This window comes from Dipodomys merriami, unplaced genomic scaffold (genome assembly GCF_024711535.1).
Source record: "Dipodomys merriami isolate MVZ:Mamm:240054 unplaced genomic scaffold, mDipMer1.0.p SCAF_212, whole genome shotgun sequence".
NCBI classification, from domain to species: Eukaryota; Metazoa; Chordata; class Mammalia; order Rodentia; family Heteromyidae; genus Dipodomys; species Dipodomys merriami.
In genome coordinates, this window is record NW_027203516.1 from 1,300,468 (window position 1) to 1,319,927 (window position 19,460).

General features: G+C 35.3%; 1 pseudogene; it reads right to left on the reverse strand.

Annotated features, from left to right (window-relative positions):
• Nucleotides 1-17,269: 17,269 nt before the first annotated feature.
• On the reverse strand, nucleotides 17,270-17,369 carry LOC138834351 (U6 spliceosomal RNA; annotated as a pseudogene).
• Nucleotides 17,370-19,460: the final 2,091 nt, after the last annotated feature.

The window sequence follows — 19,460 nt, forward strand, 5'->3', positions numbered from 1 at the left end:
ACAAGTACCCATTGATCAATAGCAACAGCAAAAGCATCAGTAGTTTTTGTTTTGCGTGTACAAAAAAAATCGATGGAAGAGATAACAATGTTTCTTCCCTAAGAAATGTACTCATTACCATATTTATGTAACTGTAACCCCTGTGTACATTTTTATTACAATAAAATTAAATTTAAATTAAAAATAAACCAAATAATATACCAATTAAGAATTCTTAGAAGCCATTGGTTAAAAACTTTGTAAAAAAAAAACTGCCCTAGGTACTCAAGGAATATACTTTGATGATACTATTTAAATATTTCAACTTCAGCAGAGAAGCAAAAAGTTTAAAAACTGTTACAAAGTTAAGCAATAAATGAGAATATATTACTATTAATAATAATCATAAGATGAATTTATAGTGGTAGTCAAATATGTAAGAAATGAGGCAATTTGCCATTCGTTTGCACTTAATAAGTGAGAAAGAATTTTCTAGGTCTTTTTAAATTATCATAAGTTTAATGAAGAAACTATACGATTACATCATATGATAATCAGATAAAGCTGATATTATAGCAAAGAACAGATTTTACTAAGTTTTGGGGTGTTATTGAATATACTTATTTTGGTTGTGGGAAATTGTGGGGATTTCAACTTGGGTATATTGTTCTTGCTAGGCTGGAGTCTTATCATTGGTGAATTTTAGGAGAGGGGTTCCCTTTCCAAAAGAACATGCACCTGATCTGTCCTTTTAACCTTCCCTTCATCAAGGCATCAGAGTTGCACACCAACATGTCTAGCTTGCTACCTTGACTGGTCTGGATTCCCAGCCTTTCCAAACTTAGTCTCTAGATTGTGCAGGATGGTGGAAATGATACAATGCACCCAGCTATAGACTGAGAAGGAAGTTCACTAAACTTTCTGCTTGGGTTCTGTTCTAAAGCCTCCTAAGTAGTTAGGAGTACACATGGGAGCCCCTGATGCCAAGCAGTAAGAGTATTTTTTTAAGCAACTAGACATATATATATATATATGACTTAGGCTTGTGAATACCTCAAGAAAAGAATAAAAGAGCAGTGAAGCATAGAGGACAGGCAGAATTTTAAATAGCTACTCAGAGGCTGAATAAGTTTAGCTAGCTACTAGAAAGTCTGAGATCTGAAGATCACTGTTCCAAGCCAGTCCAATCATGAAAATACAACAATTATCTAAAAGAAATCCATAAGTGTAGCAGTGGCTGAAGTGGTAGACCACTATCCTTTGGCACAGAAGTTTAGGAATAGTTCCCAGACACTATTAAGCCTCAAGAATGATGAATGCATGCATGAGCACATGCACATGTGTGTGTGCGTATTCACACGTGCATGAACACAGACACAAATGAGTATTTCCATGTGAAATTCTTTAATTTTTTTCCTTGCTGTAATTTATTCCCCTGTATTATTTCACAAATTAACAAAATCAGCTAAGGACCTATTTGCATAAAATTCATGTTTCTCTAAAATCTACTCTCTTTTTGGAAGCCTGCTTTTATTTGACCCAAAAGTAAATTATTCAGGAAGTCAATCCATCACTCTCAAGTCTGTATTATTAGATCATTGTTTAGTTTCTTCCTAGCAATATGATTTTGTGAAATCCTGCATCAAGCCATATACTTCTTTCACTAGAAGGGAAGCCACTGTCAAACAATTAATTATAGGTTTTTCTCCTCCTGGCATGCATCTGTAGTTTTATTATCTTCATATATTTCATAATCTGTCAGTGTATGCCAAAGGCTGCCGTCAAAATAAAAACACACTTCTCAGAGCTTAGCATTTGTATATCATTTATAGATATGAAAGTGTTTAAGTGTTACTGAAATTGCATTGAAATAAATAATGTTCACCCTGACTATCTTGAGAAAGAATTGGTTTCCAAGCATTTTAGATAAGAACTTGAGGGAAAGAAACAAAAGGAAAAGTGAGCAATTCAACACATAGATTCAAATGAAACAAAACAACCAAAGAAAACACAAATAAACTCAAGAACCTGTAGGAAATGCAAAGATTTAAAAATAATCAGCTATGACAAGCTTATGAAAATCCTGACTACATGGGAGTGCACTGTTGTGAGGACAGAGGCTAAAGCCCAGACTGGACAGAAAGATCTGTACACAATGCCATGCACCTGTTTTTCTGAATTCCAGGATTAATAGCATGAAGTGAACTGAGGCCAAGATCATACACAAGTAGGAAGCCAGTTTTTATCTCAAAAATAATCAAGATAATTTAGGGCTGGGCACATGAAAAAGTGGTAAGAACACCCATTTAGGGAGCACAAGACACTGAATTCAAACTCTAATATTAGGAGTATTAAAGAAAAAAAGCTATGATTTTAAATACATGGAATAATTGTAGCACATGAGTATTTGAGTGGAGAAAAATCCATGAGAGAGATAGAATGAACCCACGTTCCAATGCTTTCTACTTAAGTAATAATATTTATTGGTACTTCAGACAAAGCAGAGTTACCTTGAAAATGAGCATGGATGTGCATTTGGGTGATGGAAATACTCTACTTACACAGGTGTAAGTTAAATAGATTTTCTTTGGTAGATTGTAGGTCTTGAACTAAGAGCCTCGGTGATGTTCTGAGCTTTTTCTCTCAAGGCTACAACTCTACTACTTTGAGCCACAGTTCCAATTCTTATTTTCTGTTGGTTCTTTGGAGATAAGAGGCTCATGGACTTTCCTGCCTAGTTTGGATTTAAACCATGATCGTCAGATCTCAGCCTCCCGAGTAACCAGGATTCCAGGCATGAGCCATCCATGTTTTTAATAATTTAGTAAATTTTACAGTTACAGAAGTTATAAATTATCATTGTAACCTGTGTAATAAATATGTGTATGTATGTATCAATGCATTTGAATAGAACTATTTTAATATATTTTTGTATCTACAGTAGATTTATGAAATCATCCTTCATTATAAAATAAAATGGAAACAAAAGTTAATAAAGTGCAAAACAAAGGGAATTGTTTCTTTTTGTTGACTGGAATATGAATTGTGAGAATCAGTTTGGGAAAATCATCTCTACTTTACCAAAATGGATAATTGCTATTAATTTCAATCCATCTATTTGCCCATATTGTGCATCCTCAAACATGAATGTCACAATCAAACCACACTTTTTGCCTTTGTATTTAACTCACCTGTTATAATTTAGGAGATAATCAAATAAAGATTAAAATAACAGTAAGTGAGGCTATGAGTTAGAGCTTAACAAGATTTTAAATATGATAATAGCTAATTAAATTGCATATACCTTACTTTTGCTCTGTTGTGATGTCCCTCATTACCACATTAGGAAAGTACATAGAAAGTTCTCACTAAATTATATGTACAATTATTAAAAATGTATTGAAAGAATATGGGCACAGTGTGGTTTTAGCTTATTGAGACCTGTATGGGGTAGTGTGTTTTTGAGGACTTGCAATACGTTGTGATGGAGATGAAGGGAAGGATGTGCTTATTCTGGAAAACAGGTTAGAGGATTGCTATCAGAAAGATAGTGATGAATTCTTCCAAAATGTAACAGTAAAAACACTTTCACAACCATATTCACTACTGCACTATTCACCATAGCCACGTTATGGGAACAGCCCAGATGCCCTTTGGCGGAAGGATGGTTGGAGAAAGTGTGTCATATATACAAAATTGGATTGCACCTATCAATTATGAAGATTGTTACATAATTTGCAAAGAAATAGATAGATCTAAAAATATGTTAAGTAAACTAGGTCAGAACCAGACACACAAAGGACCGCTGTTCTGTCTCATATTTGGAAGCTAGAACTTTATACAAGTTTACACAAGAATATTAACCAAAGCATGCTATTTGCAAAGGAGTATTTAAAAGGTGTAATTTTTTATAAAATTGAAATTTTAATCCAACAAAATGAATACCACGAAATTATCACATGGAAGATATGAGGGGAAATCAAAGGGAAGCAATAAACAGAGTTATGGAGGAAGAGAGTGAAGACAGTATATTCAATGCAGATAGTATTAAACTAGTAAAAATGAAGGTTGGGTGAAGTTTGGAAGGGTAGGGACAAGTTATATAAAGATCCATTATACTTAAAAAATGATTTATTGAATGGAAATTTCTTGTACAATTAGCTAAGATAATAAAAATATACTTAAAAACAATGGAGATATCTTAAACTGCGTTCTTTTAAACCATGAGTCAATATAATAGTTTTCGCCTCAGTAATTTTCTTTGCAGGACTGGGAAGGTGGCTCAGTGGTGGAGCGCTTGGCTTGCATGTATGAGGCGCTGGGTTCGATTCCACAGCCCCACATAAGCAGAAAAAAAGCCAGAAGTGCTGCTGTGGCTCAAGTGGTAGAGCGCTAGCCTTGAGCTGAAGAGCTGAGGGACAGCGCCCAGGCCCACAGTTCAGGCCCACGACCGGACACAAAAAGAAAAAAAAAAGAAATTTTCTTTGCAGGTATTTTCGTCATAGTGACAGAAAAGTGATCAATGCAATGAATATTAATAAATCACATTGCACATCATAAAGGGACACAATATAGAATCACGATAAAAATGTTAGAATTCATCAAATGATAAAATAACAGGTAGAATGTGCCAAATGCTAATTGATTGTTTTTCCACGTACTTTAACTAGGGTATCTAATTTAATCCTCAAAATAATTCCATAAAGTGGAACTATTTACATTATTAATTCTCAGATGATGATACTGAAGTCTTCAGAGTTGGAATTACTAGTACCACATTGCACACATGGTAAGTGTTATCCTGAGATCCATCTCCCACTGCAACAATTAACCTCATTCTATTTTATGACTAAAATACCAGCACTTAGTCTACAAATTCTAGGAGAAATTATCAGAATTATTGTGTACACTCATAATATTTCACTTTACCTTTGTTAGAAAAGAGGTAACGGTAATATGAAAACTCAAAATTCATAATCAGTGCATACCTCCCTGATGAAAGGAACTGCTAAAGTATAACATTCTTGATCTCTAGCTGAAAATAGTAGAAATCATATTGTATCCCTTCACTCAACACTACACTGTCTAGGAACCCTATCACTGTTTAACAAAGTCTTACTGAAAGAATGACCTCCCCAATTCCTGATGGAAACAGACTGCAGGTCTTATGGACCAATCATTTCTACATTGTAGCTCACCTAAGTTGTTTACCATTAGAAGTATTTTGATTGTTTTTTATACCCAATATTTTGAGAGAAAAGTAATACTTTAAAATGTCATTAAAGCAAGACTGATATAAAAATCACCTTTGACCTCAGTAAAATATTTTACCTTTCATATACCCAAAAATGCCGTCTCACCTATCATTAATGTTAGGAACGAGAGTTTAAAAATCATAGATAACAAAACTTAAGCAAGAATTAAAGAATACAATTAAAGAATACAATTTGTTTAAAAAGACATAAAGGGCTGGGAAGGGGCTCAGTGGTAGAGCGCTTGTGTTGCATGCATGAGGCCCTGGGTTTGATTCCTCAGCACCACATAAGAAAAAAGAAAAAAAACCTGCAAATGGTGCTGTGGCTTAAGTTGTAGAGCTCTACCCTTGAGCTGAAGAGCTGAGGAACAGCGCCTAGGCCCAGAGTTCAGGCCCCGCTACCGGACCCACACCCAAAAAAAAGACATCAATACTACTACATTTTTTCAAAATTTCTTATGATACTGAAGATTCACTCATAAACTATTAACACTTGAAAATAACTCATTTTCTTGGGAGTAGGACACAAAAGACAAGATTATTCCAAATCATTTTCAAAGACCGTTATTTATACTACAAATTCACTCTTATAACTACAAAGATTCTAAAAATAACTAAAGCACAGTGACACAAAGGACATAATTTAACGGCATCAGCTACATTCAAAGGACTATGTTAATAGAAAACAAAGTTATACTAATAATTAGCTTACCCAATTCACATATTCTTTTATTCTATTTCTTTTAGTTTCATAAAAACTGGCTTTCCATAAAATGATGCATAAAAGCCTATATACCCACTTACTTTTTCAGATTTTAACAATGTTTATTGTAGAAATGTCTTTAGCTCTATAGTCAATTAACTGAAATAATACTAAAATATTCAAAGGGTTTTCAGAAATTGCAAGACTAGCCCTGAGATGTTATTTATATACAAAAATAATCAAAAAACCTTATTTGTTAAATTTGTTATCATTACTCCCACAAAAGAACTATTAATGAAGAAATCTTTGTATGTACAAAACAACTTCAAATGCATCCACAATCTGGAGATGACACATGCTTTTTTTTTTTTTTTTCTGTCAGTCGTGGGGCTTGAACTCTAGGCCTGGGCGCTGTCCTTGGGCTCTTCAGCTCAAGGCAAGCGCCGTACCACTTGAGCTACAGCGTCATTTGACACATGCTTTTTGTTTCTTTATTTTTGAAATGTATATCTAACAAGCATATCCACAATATTGATTTTCATTCAATATGATGGAATATTAAAATCTAAAAAATATGGGGTTTAGTATATTAGTGTGAATAGATACAATCTTACAAAAAACGTTATTTTCAACAGAAATCCATAAGGAGTTTATCCACCTTGTGTTTCACAGGAATAACCAGAAAGTAATACCTGTTTGGTCAAGTCAATCTAAATCACTCCATGAGTATATCTTAAAAGTATAACCAATTTAAGAGGTCAAACACATATTTTGTACTGACCGTCATCTTACAGCAATAACTTACTACCTAATTATATATGTATATTCTTACCTAACATATACTAAGAGCTGAAAGTGATCTCTTTTATCTAACTTAATGGTGTAAATGCTTTGATAATGATATTGTTATCATTTGACAAATAAAATGTACAGAAGTGTGGTTCCACTGAAATGACAGAATGGAACCTGATTAAAAAAAAAACATAACAACACAGCTCTTTTCAGCCTCACCCTGTACACATTGGCAAGCAACATTGCAACAGCACAAAGCACACATATACACATACACACAGTTGTGCACATCCACACACACATATACCCACATGCCAAATTCAGGGTTTATTTTACAAAAAAGTTCAAATAAAATGTTAGTGATTAGGACAAATGATAATTTGCCTTATTATAAAATAATACATAAACCAGTCACCATGGATGTTACATTTTACCTTCCACTCCACATGTGACCACTTAATTTATTTTTAGTTAATTAATTAATTCATTCATTCATTAGTTTGTTGATAATACTAGAGCTTGAACTCAGGATCTGGCTCTGTCCCAGAATTGTTATTTTTTTTTGTTTTAGTTTTCTCAATGCTAGAATTTTACTGCTTGTACCACAGCTCCATTTCTAGCTTTTGCTGGTTACTTTTAAATCAAAATCTAATAGACTTTTTTTTCTTGGTCTGATTTCAAACCACAATCATCAGATTTCATCTTTCTGATTAGCTAAGATTAAAGACATGAGCCACCAGTGTGGATCCTACTATTTCCTATATTAATCTATGCACATACTTATATAGTAATTTAAAACTGAGAGAATAGAAGCAAGATGTACAGTGATGATATTGTCCTGTCAGAAATTCAAGTTAGTAATGTAAATTTCTTCTTAAGAATATACACAAAAAATACTTAAGAAGAAATCTGATGATGTGTGTGTATATGTGTGTGTGTGTGCTGTTGCAATATGTTCCACATATAAGCACTGTGCAAGGTGTCCAGCCATTCACAGTTATTGCATGAATATCTGCCTTGACTACCAACACATGGACAATGTCTAAGAATCCACTCTAGGTGTCCCTATGAAGAGGTATATACTCATCCTCATCCCTAGCATTCATATGAGTGTCATTTTGGAAAGTAGTCTCCGCACTTTAGTAAGCTGCAAGGCAAGTACTATACCATGAGCCACCTTTCCAGTCCAAGGATTAAGATTCTTGTCTGTAATTTTATCAAAGGTATGTCTCTTTATGTAGGCTACTAAAAATGTGTTTACTAATTTAAAGTCAATACATAAATTCTATTTCCATCTCTTTAAAAAATTGTTCTGTAAATTGATCAGAAGCATGGATTTTGTGGCTAGATAGATCATTGCACATCTGTATCTTTCTTCTTCTCTCTCTTTCATGTTTCTCATAAATAATATGATTGCTCCATAATTATCCTAATTTGTATTGCTTTTATATTTTCAGTGATATCATTTCACTTTCTGTCCTGCCATTTCCCAAATCAGCACCACATAAACAGAAAAATATGGAAGTGGTGCTGTGTCTCAAGAGGTAGAGCACTTGCCTTGATTTGAAGAGCTCAAGGACAGTGCCCAGGCCCAGAGTTCAGGCCCCACAACTAATTTTTAAAAAAATGTAAATCCTTTATAATTCTACTACCAGATCTGACTGAAATCAGTGGAATCACACTTTTCCTGTACAATGAAGGAATAGGTCCAGGCTAGGAAAGCAACTAGAGCAGGCAGGCTGATTGTATCTGTGACAAATCTTTTTGGAAAATGGTATCGAGTATTACTTACTGGTGATCCGCTTGTGCTGGAAGCATGATTCTGAACTATTGCTTGCTGATTCTGAACTATTGTTGCGATCATTATATTCTCCAAGAAGAAAAGTGAAATTTAATTGATAGCAAAGGACTACTAATACATTTTGACTTCTCATTAAGCATCTTCAATAATCAAAATCACCTAAAGATAATAAACAGGACTACGTTTTTAGATGAAAACAAGTGTCTTTTTAAAAAACAAGGAATTTAAGTACTTATGCAAAGGACTTGTATTGTACTACTGAATTATACATGTATTTCTCATTTGAATACCAATAAATTATGGATCTATTAGAAAGCTCTTAAAGCTCATATGTTGAATAGTGAGTTCTCTTACAGAATATCATGGTATTTCCCAAATCATTTACATAGAAGGTATTGTTTCCTATTTTCTCATTCCTAAGAATAAGCTGTACATGAAGATACCACTGGTCCTCATTTTCAGTCTGTACTTTGAATATGGAGGAAAATCTTTCTCTGCTCTCTATCAATCCCTACTCTCCAAGTAGAATAATTTAGAATAGTAAAAATGGAAAAAGAGAAAATAAATCATGGTGAAAAAATATATACCGAAAATTCACCGGATTTTTCTGACCAGTTCAACCGACGTGAACTATACGGGAAACTCATTGACACCTCATTCCAGCTGGTACTCAAAGTCTCTGGTTAGGCAATTCTGATGAAGACAAGGAACAAGATGAAAAATTGAGAAATGGTATCAATTACAAGACAAAAATGGAGAATTATCCAAGTAAATTTCTTCTTTGGGATGTCGAAATTAATCGGCTTACTACAGTGCGGAGACTACTTTCCAAAAAGGCCACTCATATGAATACTAGGGATGAGGATGAGTATAACCCTATTCATCGAGAAGCCTACAGTGGACAGTTAGATATTGTCCATGAGTTGGTAGCTCAAGGCAGGTAGCCATGCAATAACTGTGAATAGCTGGACACCCCTGCACAGTGCTTATATTTGGAATAATACCAGAGTGGATTCTTTCTTACTTCATGATCATGCAGATACAAATGCCCAAACTAAAGTCCTCTTGACCACATTGCATCTTGCTGCTGGGAATAGAAATAGCAAAGATATGCTGTACCTACTTCTGTTGAACCATTATATCAAACCAGGTCTGAAGAACAGCTTGGAAGAAACTGCCTTTGATATTGCCAAAAGGATAAGTATGTATCACTACCACTTTGAAGTTGTGAAAGTCTTTACAAATTGTTCTCCTAAATCGAAATGGTTTGGTTAAGTTCCTTAAATTTCAAAAATGCCAGTTCATACTTTGTGTCCCTAGAAAAGTCATAATGGTTTGGTTAAATTTCTTTTTTTAAATTTTATTTTATTTATTTATTTTTTGTGAACATACTGTACAGAGGGGTTACAAATATATGGGGAGGATAATGTGCACATTTCTTATCAAGCATTGCAACCTCCTCCTTTGTTTACCCTTCACATCACTTCCCAGCCTCCCCCCTCCCCCCCAACCCCCAACTAATCCTCGCCCCCTCTTCCCACCCCCCCCCCCGCACCAATGTTGTAAAGCTCGTTTTCGACATGACAACTTATACTTCTCATTGTTGCAACAGGTCCACCTGTACACTTAAACGACTTGTTTTTCCCCATATCCTCCACAAGTTATACTGACATCAAAAATAGTGAAAGCAGGGGTTGAACTGTGGGGGAGGGACATACAAAGCAACAAAGAGGTAATCTTATAAATGCGTTAGAAACAAATGCATGAAGGAGAGTAACATTAAAATATATATCTAACGGTTCATTTTCCTAACATCACATTATCTGACCTTTTCCGCTTGACTCATACACATACTAGATATTTCAAATAAGGGAAACAGTGGGACCAATGTTTCTTTGGGCCTGGCTTGCTTCACTTAATATAATTTTTTCCAAGTTTTTCCATTTCCTAACAAATGGGGCAATGTCATTCTTTCTGATGGAGGCATAGAATTCCATTGTGTATATATAACACATTTTCTTGATCCATTCATCTACTGAGGGGCATGTGGGTTGGTAAAATATCTTAGCTACGGTAAATAATGTTGCAATTAACATAGTTATGCTGGTAGCTTTAGTGTGGTCTGGTTTGTAAACATTTGAGTAAATGCCCAAAAGTGGGATTATTGGGTCATAGGGGAGCTCTATGTGAATTCTTTGAGGAAACAAAGTGGATGAACAAGTTTACATTCCCACCAACAATGAAGGAAGGTTCCCTTCTGTCCACATTTCCTCCAGCATCTGTTGTTATTAGAGTTCTTCATTTTTGCCATTTTAACTGGAGTGAGGTGGTATCCCAATTTTGTTTTGATTTGCATTTCTTTTATGGCTAGGGATGTTGAGCATTTGTTCATGTGTCTATTGGCCATCCTTATTTCTTCCTCAGAGAAGTTTCTCTTCAAGTATTTAGCCCACTTATTTATTGGGCAGTTGTTTCTTTGAGGATTTGTTGCTGGCAGATTTAATTTTTTGGAGTTCCAAGTATATTTTAGATTGAGTCCCTTGTCCATTTTATGGCTAGTGAAGATCTTCTCCTAATCTATGGGCTTTCTATTGATTATGCTCGCTATGACCTTTGCCATGCAGAAGCTCTACAACTTCATGCAATCCAATTAGTCTAACCTTTCTTTGATTGGTTATGTTTCCAGGTCTCTATTCAGAAAATTTCGTCCTGAGCCAAGGAGAGCTAGGGTTTCACCTATACCATCCTGTAATGTTTTCAGAGTGTCTGCTTTGACTCTGAGGTTTTTGATCCATTTGGAGTTGATTCTGGTGCAGGGTGATATATAATGATCTAGCTTTACTTTTCTACAAGTAGTTAACCGATTTTGCCAGCACTATTTAGTAAAGAGGCTGTCTTTCTTCCATTCTCTTTTTTTAGCTCCCTTATCGAAGCTTAGATGGCTATAGGTCTGTAGGTTCATTTCTGAGTTTTCAATTCTATTCCATTGGACTTGAAGTCTATTCTGATGCCAATACCAAGCTCTTTTGATTACTATGGCTTTAAAGTAGAGTTTGAAATTTGGTACTGATATTCCTCCAGCAGTGTTCTTTCCGTTGAGGAGCGTTTTTGCTATTCGGGGTCTTTTATCGTTCCATATGAATTTTGGATTGCCTCTTCTACGTACTTGAAAAATGAGGTTGGAATTTTGGTAGGTATCTTATTGAATTTGTAGATAGCCTTGGGAAGTGTTGCCATTTTCACGATGTTAATCTTTCCAATCCAGGAGCATGGTAGGTTTAACCATTTTCTAAGTTCTCTGTTAATTTCCTTTTTCAAGATTTTAAAGTTTTCATTATAGAGGTCTTTCACTTCTATGGGTAAGTTAATTCCTAGGTATTTTATTTTTTGTGGGGCTATTACAAATGGAATTGCTTTCCTAATTTCAGCCACACATTTCTAATTGCTGGCATACAGAAAAGCCATTCATTTTGGAGGGTTAATTTTATTCCCTACTACTTTCCCAAAGTTTTGAATCAGCTTGAGTAATTTGGGAGTGGAGTCTGTTGAATTCTTTAAATACAAGATCATGTCGTCCGCAAACAAGGAGAGTTTTATTTCTTCTTTCCCTATTTGGATCCCCTTTATGTCTGCATCTTGTCTTAATGCTGTAGCTAGGCATTCTAATACTAGTTTGAGGAGAAGTGGAGAGAGTGGACATCCTTGTCTTGTTCCTGAGTTAAGAGAAAATGGCTTTAGTTTTTCACCATTAAGTATAATGTTGGCTGTAGGTTTGTCATATACAGCCTTTATTGTATTGAGGAATGTTCCATGGATTCCTAATTTTCCCAAAACCTTCATCATAAAGGGGTGTTGGATCTTGTCGAATGCTTTTTCTGCATCTATTGAGATAACCATGTGGTTCTTATTCTTGCTTCTGTTGATGTGATGAAAAATATTAATTGATTTGCGTATATTGATCCAGCTTTGCATCCCTGAAATGAATCCTGTTTGATCGTGGTGTTTGATTTTTTCAATGAATTGTTTATGTTGATTGTCCAAAATTGTGTTGAGAAGTTTTGCATCAATGTTCATCAAAGAAATGGGTTCATAGTTTTCTTTCTTTGATGAGTCCCTGTCTGGTTTTGGGAAGAGGGTTATGATGGCTTCATAAAATATGTTCGGTAGTGAAGGCAGCGATAGAAGGGTCTTGTTTTTTAATCCAACTAGACAGTCTATGTGGCTTAATTGGAGAGTTAAGTCCATTAAAGTTAAGAGAAAGGAATCAGATGTATTTGGGAATTCTTGCCATGTTATCCACCTTTTTAGGGGGTGCGAAAACTGGCTTCTTCCTATGGTTCTAGGAATCTCAGTTTCGGTGCAGTTTCTTGGCCTTTATTGTGTTCTTGTTGGTTTAATACGTGTAGGACATTTTTAAGAATCTTTTGTAGGGCTGGATTGGTGGAGAAATATTGTTTGAATTTTTCTTTGCTATGGAAGGTTTTTCTTTGGCCTTCAGTTATGAAGGAGAGTTTAGCTGGGTACAGTATTCTTGGTTGATAGTTGTTTATATTTAGGGCATGGCATACATCATTCCAGGCTCTTCTTACTTTGATTGTCTCTGCTGAGAAATCTGAGGTGATTCTAATTGGTTTCCCTTTATAGGTGATTATCCTTTTCTCCTTGACAGCTTTAAGCATCTTTTCCTGGGTCTGAGTTGATCCTGTGTGGATTATAATGTGACAGTGGAATGTCCTATACTCGTCTGGTCTATTTGGGGATCTAAAAGCTACTTGTATCTGAATAGGCCTATCTTTGTCCATGTTTGGGAAGTTCTCTGCTAGGATCCTGTTAAACAAATTTCCTAGGCCATTAATTTCTGTTTCTAGGTGCTCCTCTACACCCAATATCCTTAGATTAGGCTTTCTCATGGTGTCTTCCAAGTGTTGGATAGATCTATCATATTTCTTGGACTTGTCTTGGATGGATATATGCTCTTACTCTATAATATCTAGGCTGTCATCAATCCCTGAGATTCAATCTTCTGCATGCTCTAACCTGCTGTTAAGACTTTCTACTTTGTTTTTTATCTCTTTTCCTTCTAGTTGGTCAGCATTGATGGCTTCAAATTCTTTGTTGAAGCTTTGTTTTAGATCTTGTATGAACTTCTTTACTTCCTTAATTTGGTGTTCAGTGTTTATTCTAAAATCACTTAGTAGATTGGTTATGGTTTCCTTGGACTCCCATTCCTTCTGTTGGGTTCCATTCAGGATTCCCTTTGTGGTCCCCCTGACTTCCTTCAGCTCTTTGTTAATGGATTTCACTAATGCCTTTAGTGATATTTCTGTATTCTCTTCCTGCTTTCTCAATTCCTGTATTACTCTTTGATTAGCTTCCTCCCGTTCGTGGAATTCCTATAGTTCTCTTTGAGTGTTCTCAGCCTGCTCATGCCATTCCTGCCTTTCTCTTTGAGTATTATCAAGCAGCTCTCGCAAATCCTGTATCAATTTTTGAGTAGCTTCCTCACGCTTATGATATTCCTGTGTAAACTTTTGGATTGTCTCCTCTCTCTCCTTATCATGCTCATACAGAGTCCTTTTTAGGTTTTCAATCTTTTCCTGCATTGACCTTTTGTTTGCCTCCTCTCTTTCCATATCACGCTCATGAAGAGTCCTTTGTATGTTTTCAATCTTTTCATTTATCCCAATTACCAGCAGTGTTTGTAGAGCTATTTGGGAACTCTCCTCTGGATTATTCATTATCTGTTCTGTCCCCTGATTATCAAGATTGGGAATTGAGATACCCGGACTTGCCATTTTTCTTATGTTTTTCTGGCTTTCTCTGCCCATATGAGATGAAAATAGCACCAGTTTTGTGCTAGAACACTCTTTTAAGGCCAGCATCAACCAATGTCTGAATTTGCACAGTCTATAGTCTACAGATACAATCTAGTTCAACAGATACATCGATTCAACATCAAACAATATATGTTAATGGGCTACGAACCGTAAAGAAGAATTTGGAAAACCAGAAATTATTAGGGTTAGGGAGAGATGTGGGTAAAAAATCTGAATAGATTGATGTGGGGAGGCACAAGGACAATTAACTAAGTCCTAATCTCAAAGCATGAAATAGATTGGGTAGGATGAAAGTAGAGAGAGAGAGAAAAAGAAGAAAGGGAAAGTGAAAAGAAAATAGACCAGAAAGAATAGAAAAGTAAAAATTAAAAATATTATGCAGATCCGAAATCAATCTATTTAGAGAAAAATGTGAATATAGTGGGAGAAGGGGAGTGATATAAAGGAGATATGAAAAACTTAAAAATAAAAATGTTTAAAATATTGTATAGGTTTAAAGAGGTAGTACTTCTATTAAGGAATTTAAGTCTCAGAGGTTTTGAATTGAGTAATAAAGTTGTAGATTAAGTGTGTACACAAAGGGGGATAGGGTGTAATAGTCAACTACTGGTTTATCTGAGGATGTTCAAGACAAGAGTTAAGTCACATGAAGAAGAACGAAAGAAAGGAAAAGGTGAAAAGGATAAGAAAGGAAGAAAAGAAGATCAGAAGTTTAGTAGAGCTAAACAAAAAACAAAAATATAATTAAAAAAGAAAAAAGAGAAAGAAAACAAAAAAAAGAAAGAAAAACGCACACTCACATATCACTAAAATAAAAATTATGAGGAAAAAAAGTTACTGGAAAACAATTTTTTTTCAGAAAAGGCAAAACTTAAAGATTAAAAAAGTTTTAGAAAAGACAAAAAACAATTTATATAAGGTACGAAGAAGAAGAAGAAGAAGAAGAAGAAAGAAGAAGAAGAAGAAGAAGAAGAAGAAGAAGAAGAAGAAGAAGAAGAAGAAGAAGAAGAAGAAGAAGAAGAAGAAGAAGAAGAAGAAGACGAAGAAGAAGAAGAAGAAGAAGAAGAAGAAGAAGAAGAAGAAGAAGAAGAAGAAGAAGAAGAAGAAGAAGAAGAAGAAGAAGAAGAAGAAGAAGAAGAAGAAGAAGAAGAAGAAGAAGAGAAGAAAAGTTCTTTGATTTTTTTGGGAGAGGTGGGGAAAATCCTGTATCTCCCTTGTGTCTGTAACCAACCTCTTGTTGGATTCTCTGGTCTGCTTGTGGTCCTGTGGCTTGGTGGGTTTCTTAAGTCAGTTTGTTCGAGCAGGCAGAAAAATGCTTTGCTTTACCAATGATTTTGTGATCCTCCTCACAGGCTAGTTCAATAGGAGGCAGATCTTCTTTGAGAATCACAAAAGAGGAGGATGTAATGATGAGGCTAGTTTCTGGGTAGACTTGAGGCCTTTCAACAAACAGTAGCTTTTCCCGGGGATTTGTTTGTGAAAAACTCACGGAGCCCAGCCTGGAGTCATTCTCAGGGTTTCTGTTTACTGAATTTAAATTAATTGTCGAGGCTGCTAGAGGGAGGGGCAGCCTCTGGCTCTGATTACCCAGTGAAGAATACCACTCCTAGGGCTGGCACCCAAGCTGGGTGACTTTTCCCTGGGTGGAGCTGAGTCTGGCAAGTCACGCCGCCGTTAAGTTCTTGTGACCTGCTAAATGACTCGTTTTATTCCAAGGCCTGAGTTGGAGCTAGCAGCTCCACTGAGCTTTTTCGGTTTCCAAGATGGAGATCTCCAGTACGGTGGGGCGGCCAGAGGCGGGGTGGCCTTCCCTCCTCTGCTCCCTGAGAAGGAGTGAGGATGTCGGGCTTCTACTCATGCTGAGTCTTGATTCCTGGGTCGTCTCTGGTCTGCAAACTGCAGGATGAAGATGTCTGTTCCTTGTCGGTTCTTGCTGGTGTTGAGTGGAATCCACTCGCATGCTACATCTGGTTCCTTCGTCCCTGACTCTCTGTGGCTCAGGTATGGTGCCTGCGATCACCACCGCCGCCACCACTGCCACCGCCACAGCGGCTGCTGGCAAGAGCTCAGATCTTTCTACTTTCCTGGATTTTCCCTCTCTGGCCTGACTCTCTGTCCTGTGATGGCACACATGGTGTGATTCTCTGGCTTAGGACTGTTTACTGGAACACCAAACCTGCTTTCTATGCAAGAGCTTCTTTAGACTCCAGCTTCTCCTCCGCCATCTTTACGGAACTCTGGTTAAGTTTCTTAAATTTCAAAACTGCTCGTTCATCCTTCATGTCCCTACAAAATATTTTCACAATGCAAAGCAACAGCAATATCTTACTTTAAAAAGTCATGGATTCCATGTTATTCTTCCAAGTGAATTGCCTGACATTGATGTCAAAATGTATTCAAGAGTTGTTTGTATACATCTATAATGTTTTCTGCAGAGTTTGTGATTTTTTTAAATCAGAAATAATTTTAACTTATCTGTGGAAATGAATAGTACAGAAACTAAAGTTATTCCTGATGCTTGTCTGAAAAAAGTATATTTATGTTTGTATAATGCCCATAATCTATTTCCTTCTCTCCTAGATATAATATTTTGAATTCTACGTTGTTTTATAATATATAGGTTAATTAATAAATGTGTCCATTCAAATTGCATTCCATATCGAAAAAATTTAAGATTTTTTTCCTAGGTCCTTATAGTATTTTATTTCTTTGGGATAAGATGACAATGTTATCTAATTTCAAGTTTTGTAAAGATTATGCTATGTAAAGGTCTTTCTAAGGTGAAGATTTAAACACTGATTTCAAACTAACCTTTAATTCTATGAATTATATATGTTGTTACCATTGTATTCTTGTAATCAACTTTTTAATAACTGTTTTTCATTTCTTGCATCTGAAAAATGAAAAATATGGAATACTTCACAAATTTTTATATGATCCTCGTGCAAGAGCCATGTTAATCTCTGTGTTGTTGTCATTTGGTTAGACCAGCTGCTGAAGCACGTAGTATCCTCTAAATTTAAGTAGTTAATGATGCAATCTTTATACAGGCATATATCCTTGGTTGCCTATTTGTAACAATGAACCCTTATTGTTCCTAAAAATGTTATTGATCATATTTCTCTAAATTTCTGTGTATAGTGGAAAAAAACTTACATTGTTTGGTGGATTGCTTATATTTGAAATTTTTCTGTCAATGACTATTTTGTCTTTTTCATTTTAAATTTTGAAGCCTTTATAGCTAAGTCCAAAGGTGATGGCTTTTCAAGTATTTACTTATCAACTGAGTTAGCTTTGTGGAGCTAATGGATTCAAAGTAAGCCTTCTTAAAAGCTACTTCTAAACTTCTGCAGCTTAAAATTTCCCAAATGAGGTCTCATTGGTACAATTGTCTACCTGACCCTTTACCCTTCTTCCATGTAGGAAGAGACCAACCAGAATATCTTACCGTAGCAGCATAGATTGTCTTACTGGAACAAAACTAATCTTAGTTACAAGGGATCATAGAGAGATGAACAGTTGAGAACGAATTGTTCAGAAAAGAAGGTATTTTATAAAAAAAGGCATGAGGATGAATATACCCCTCTTCATGGGGAAGCCTACAGTGGACACTTAGATTTTGTCCATGAGTTGGTAGCTAAAGGCAGATATTCAAAGTATTTTTTAAATACCTTTGTTTATTATACCAAACATTTCAAAAGTAACTAAAGCCAAGAAAGTGAAAATATTGTTCATATTGTTACATTTCAAAAGTAACTAAAGCCAAGAAAGTGAAAATATTGTTCATATGCATGATTACCTAATGTCTTAGCCTGTCTACAATCCAACTAGGCAGTAACTTACACTACTGACTTTCTACCAACAAATATTTCCATAGCTCCTGGACAAGTCCTTATGTTTCTCCTCGATATTAGGCCTTAAATTGGTAATGTTTTAATCACTGTGTTTCCTCTTGCCTCTAGGCTGTAAATCTCAAAATGGTAAATCTTTAGATCTAACTCTACCAAAAACTGAGGTAGAGATAATGGAACAATACTTTAAAACGGAGTTGACTTTGATACCCTAACCACAACAGAACAATGGAAAATAATTTCTTATATTATATACACTTATATATTTTTATTTATGTGTGCTGATCTTAAATTTCACACAGTGAAACTTACTAGAATTAGATGATAATTTGACAACTAAATTGATATTTATTCCCATAAATAGATTTGAATATAAATAATTAGGTTTAGAATATTAGAATATAAAAAGTATCAATGCAATGTCTTAGGTATAAACTTGTGATACCTTCTAAGTGTTCTTGGTCTTCTGAATTCACATGGTAAAAACACAGTATTGTTTTCCTCTAATCTATAAAGGATTTTAATCTGCTGCTCTGTTTATTGTTTTAAGTCGCTGGTCCCAAACTTTTTTTCTCCATATTTCTGAAACATTCTTACTGATTATACCAAAATTTTGCTGATATGATGTCTAAAAGCTATTATTCTTCTGCAGGACCCACGGGTCATAGGATACCAGATCCCAGTTATCTGCATCATCAGATAACGAGAGCAAAATTTCTCACTTAGGCCCATGCAACATGCCAATAGAAAGTAATTGAAGACCCGTCTCAATTTCTCATTTCCTGTAATATTTCAGGTCCTTAATTCCTTGGAGGATTTAGCAGTAAGCTATTGTGAAATGCAAGTCTACTTAAAATGAAGATGAGATCATAAAATATGAGAGAATGTACTGTAATACAAATTTCAAATTACAGATGACAAGCCCATTTGAGTGAACAAAATCACAAATATCACAAGATTATTTTTAATACCCCTCTCCTAATGATTAATGAAAGATTTTAGCCCAGCATAAGTAGGTCAAAAAATACTTCCTGGAATGGTCGATCCATATTTGTTCTACCAAAGCTAGGAAATCTTGACTTAGAGGTGAAATATAATTTAGAAAAACTTTAATTGAGAAGATCCTTAGTGCTGCAAAATCCTGTTACTTCAGTAAAACTTGGTTCTCTAGTACAAAAATATTGTCATTCTCAAACCAATGATAACCTACATTTAATCTTCTGAAAGTATATTCCTTTTCAAA